This window comes from Penaeus monodon, chromosome 35 (assembly GCF_015228065.2).
Source record: "Penaeus monodon isolate SGIC_2016 chromosome 35, NSTDA_Pmon_1, whole genome shotgun sequence".
NCBI classification, from domain to species: domain Eukaryota; kingdom Metazoa; phylum Arthropoda; class Malacostraca; order Decapoda; family Penaeidae; genus Penaeus; species Penaeus monodon.
In genome coordinates, this window is record NC_051420.1 from 1,328,689 (window position 1) to 1,333,688 (window position 5,000).

General features: G+C 38.6%; 1 protein-coding gene across 5 annotated transcripts in view; it reads right to left on the reverse strand.

Annotated features, from left to right (window-relative positions):
* LOC119594960 (L-asparaginase 1-like) overlaps positions 1-5,000 on the reverse strand; it is a 46,456-nt gene that overhangs the window by 21,860 nt on the left and 19,596 nt on the right. The gene's annotated exons all lie outside the window — the stretch shown is intronic.

A 5,000-nucleotide genomic window follows, 5' to 3' on the forward strand; every position in this document is an offset into this window, starting at 1 on the left:
CTTTTCTTTCAGCATGATTTTAAACAAAATTTTGTGCTGGACTTATTAATGCAATTGCCCTTTTATTTTTTGCTTGGAGGATATTTTTTTTTTTAGGTAGGGGAGTAAAGGACTGTTTACCCGTTTTTCGGCCATCTTTTTTCATTAAAAAATTTTCGTACTAAGTTTTAGAAGTTTCACACTTTTCCGCATCTTTTTTATTGTTCTCTGTTATTTCATCTTTTCCCCGGCTTTTTTTATTCTTTAATTTCTTCAGGGCTTTTATAACTTCGTCCTAGCAGGGGTTTGTTATCTTCGCTGTCATTGATCAAATTAAATGTTTTTAAAATCTTTTATTCTTTTGTATAAGTTGAAAAATATTGTTTCCATCTATCTTTGACTTCTTTTCCATCAATAAAACTAGTCCATTTTTCAATTTTGATAGGTCCATTGTTTTTTTAAAAAATTTTCTTAATTTTTTTCGTACCCCTTTGGTAGGTTCTTTAGTTGTCTTTTTGATAAAACATTTTAAATTCCTCTGGAAATTTCTTTTAAATATTTTTCCTTATCTCGTGCAATAATCTTTAAATTTTTTGTTTTTTTGGTTTTAAAAATTACTTCTTCAACTGGTTTTATTGATACCCTTTCATTTTGGATTTTCTTGTTTTTCTTTTCACTTAGTGTTTATTCAGATCCAGGGGGAATTTGTCTTTTTCTTTTTGGCGATAGTTTCTTAATTTAATTTAATTTAACCCTTTCCCGACGAGTAGTATTCATAGTGGCCCGGGCCCCGCTGCCGGGGGTTTATATCGTCGCCCTAGCACTCATGCCAAATACCAGCATCCTGCCTTTCTTTGTAAGCTACGAAGATATGTTTATTTTTTTTAGTTTTCATTATTTTCTAATCTCTACTTGCCTACTTCTGTAAAAACGAGACGAAAGGGTATTTTTTGTTTTTAACTCCATAGTTTTTATCATTATTCAGTCTATTCTGAAAAAATAAGCGTGTGCGGATCAGGAGTTGAAATGTCGTTTGTTCTTTTTTTTGCATAGTAAAATGAAAGTTTAAAAAAACTTAATCACACTTTCAGTGGCAGAAAAAAATATTTTTTCCTTTTTCTAACAAAAATAACTCATGGCATGTCCCCTCATACCCATGGCATTGCATCATGCCCCCGGGAGATGGGGCCCCCCCATGCCATGGCATGTGGTCATTCCACCCGCGGAATTTAAGCAGCGTCAGCAGTTTTTTTTTTCCCTTTTTCCCACAACTCATTTGGTGTTTTATCATCTTCACATTGATTGAGCAATTCAAATTTGTTTGACACTGTAATTCTGTAATTGCTGCAGAGTTTTTTTAGTCGAGCTCTATCTTTCTGAGTCTTATTTTTAAAGTCGATATTAGTAGTTGGTGGTCACTGTTGCAGTCGGGGGACCGGTCTTGTCTTGGCATTTTTTCCAACTTTTCCATTTCTGGGTTTAACACAAGTAGCAAATTTTGGGTTTCGTGTTTTTTTTTCTGGTGAAAACCCGTGTACAAGTGCTTGGGGGTGTTGGAACATGTGTTTTGGCTCTAACTAGATTATTTTTACTATAAATTTAAGAAAATCTTCAATCTTTCTTTTTTTAACTCCAAGGGCCGAATTTTCCAAGATGTCATTTTTAGATCATTTTTTCCTATTTGGCGTTGGGTTCCCAAAATTACTTTTACTACTGTTTTGGATTGTGTTACAGTTTTTTGGGAGAAATTTCCATTTCTTCATCACTTTCAAAGTTGGTTGATGCTTAGCTTGTATAAAACTAAAAAGTTTGAGGTTTTGCTTGTATTTTTTGACTTTTTAAACGCATCATTTATTGGGGTATACCCAATTAGTGCATTGCAAAGGTTTTTTTTAGAATCATGGCAAATTTGTGCAACGCGCCCCTTGAAACCCACGCGAGGGGGGATGTGGGTATGAATTTCATTTCTGTATTTAATCTTGGGGTAGAGGTTTTCAGGAAAAAGAAATTGGTGGAATCCCCCCGGCCCCTCAACCCAGTCTCCTACTAACTAGGAGGAACAATCTCAGCCGCTTTGAAGGTGGGTTTCATAGGACTGATATATCTGTTTTCTCAGAGTAGGTGATTCCGTCTTTTTTATCATATTAAGGGAGTGGCTCCTAATTTTTACTTTTTCCTGTAATCCGTGAAAAAAAAACAAATAAAAAAATAAACACAGTAAACGCGCGCACAATATAAAAGAAAACGGAGGGAGGGGGGCGGGAAAAATATGACGTCCACAAAACATGTCAAGAGTTCAGAGTTGCTCAAGATAGGCAATAAAAGTCGAAATAGATCTGTTCGAAACGCCAAATTCTTATTCTTCTTTATTATTGGTGTGTTTCATTTTAACTGCAATCATCTTCCCCCTCCCTGCCTCCACACACACATACACGTGTGTATGTGTATGTGTATGTGTGTGTGTGTGTGTGTGTGTGTGTGTGTGTGTGTGTGTGTGTGGTGTGTGTGTATGTGTGTGTATGTGTGTGTGTGTATGTGTGTGTGTGTGGGTGGTGTGTGTTGTATGTGTGTGTGTGTATGTGTATGTGTGTGTGTGTGTGTGTATGGTTGTGTGTGTGTGTGTGTGTGTGTGTGTGTGATGCCAGTGTGTGTGGTGTGTGGTGTGTTGTGAGTGTGTGCTGTTTGTGGTCAGAGCCAGTCAGGGGGGAGCCATGACGTAGAGATCAGAAACGTGATTGCTCTGTTGGGTAAAAAGCTCGGTCAGTTCCCTGAAATCCAATGCAACTGTATGTGGTTCATGGCAATTCGGAGCTGTTCGTGCAGATTATGGGAGTTAATGGTGGTGGTGGTGGTGTGGTGGTGGTGTGGTGGTGTGGTGGTGTGGTGGTGGTGGTGGTGGTGGTGGTGGTGGTGGTGGTGGTGGTGGTTGGTGGTGGTGGTGGTGGTGGTGGTGGTGGTGGTGCTGCTGCTGCTGCTGATGATGATGATGATGATGATGATGGTGATGATGTGGATGGTGATAACGATAACGACGACGATGATTATGACGACAGTGGTAATAATGATGATGAGGATGAGGATGAGGATGATGATGATAATGATGATGATGATGATGATGATGATGATGATGATGATGATGATGATGATGATGATGATGATGAAGAAGATGAAGACGATGATAATGACGATGATGATGATGACGATGGTGATAACTGTATGATAGTGTGCATCTGCTTCTACTGATAAGGGTGACCGTAACACGATAATCTCAGTATTCTGAAATATACAATAACGCCACATTCTCTCTATAACCGCTGGGATATAACACACTTCCGTAGTACAGTGACCGAAGGGCCTGAGTGTGGTATACACTTATCTTCCCTGTCGCAGAGCCTCAGGTCAACAGCACGGGCCATATTAGGTCAGCACATGTTCTGTATCAGCCACAATAACTGACCTTTGACACTCGTGCTTGGGCTTCTGGATGTACAAAAAGGACCCGTCCTTATTCTTACTCTACATAAGGTTCAGATTGTGTTTGTTTGTCTAGCGACCCACCAGATAGCAAGATCGTGACTAGGCTTGATGTTCTACATGTAGTATAGCATGTTTTTCCCCCTTGGCGTTTCGTGATAGTCTATTTCCCGCTTTGCGAATGTATTAAGAGCTTTGTGTGCTGTGTGGTGCAGCGGTGGCGATCTCGTCTAGTAATCTTGCTGACCTGCGTTCAAATCCCTCGCCGCCAGTGGATGGAAACCCCGGCCGTTCTTTGCACACAGGGGGTCATTTAGAAGCAAAATAAGACAGACAAGCATATCAAAATGGAGTCAAACTAAATTATTATCATTATTATTATTATCATTATTATCATCACTATCATCATTACTATTATTATTATTATTATTATCTTTATTATTATTATTATCATTATTATTATTATTATTATATGTTCCCTCTATGCGTTCTTGTGTAAAAATCTTTGTATCTGAAATACGTTTGTGTTTCAGCAACTGTAATGATCTTACAGGTTTTCGTAATATCATACTCTTTGACAGTATCGCGTCTATAGGCCTTCTGTTAACCACACTCCCATAGCACTATTAAACTCATTGATATTGATTCCGCAGTCATATTGCAAATGGTCTTGTTCTTCCTCGATTACTACGTAGCAAGAGGCACCGGACAGGTGTGCGTGTGTGTGTGCGTGTGTGTGTGGTGTGTGTGTGTTGTGTGTGTGTGTGTGTGTGTGTGTGTGTGTGTGTGTGTGGTGTGTGTGTGTGTGTGTGTGTGTGGTGTGTGTGTGTGTGTGTATGTGTATGTGTTGTGTGTGTGTGTGTGTGTGGTGTGTGTGGTGGGTGTGACACACACACACACACACACACCACACCCACACCACACACCACACACAATATATATATATATATATATATATATATATATATATATATATATATTTATATATGTATATATATACACAAATGTATGTATATTTATGTATATGTATGTATGTTCCTATGCCGTATCCTGCCGTATCCTGATGTCTCTTATGATGCGCAGTAGGGTACACGATTATATATTCAATACGCATGGGAGATGTACTCATATGATGCAACTAGTCACCATGCCAAAAGTTTTGTGGCTAATGTTGCAGAATGTGTACTATCATGTGCAGGGTTCACGATGGACAACTGGAAACTGTTTTTGGAAAAGTTTTTTCTCCGCTGGCCCGTGCTAAGTGTGTGTGCGTATTTTGAACGGGGAGAAATAACTAAAACACCGGGTATGGCAATAACCTGTCGACCAGTTCAACAGTCTTAGGTCAACAAAATTCCTTCATGTGGTTTATCATCGTTATCATCATAATCACCATCATCTTTATCATCATCACCATCACTATCATTATCATCACCATCATCATTATTATTACCGATATTTTCTCGTTACCGTCAATTTTAGTGCAGACAACAATAACCATCATTACCATATCTATAACCATCATCAATACTATCAACATTCTAACT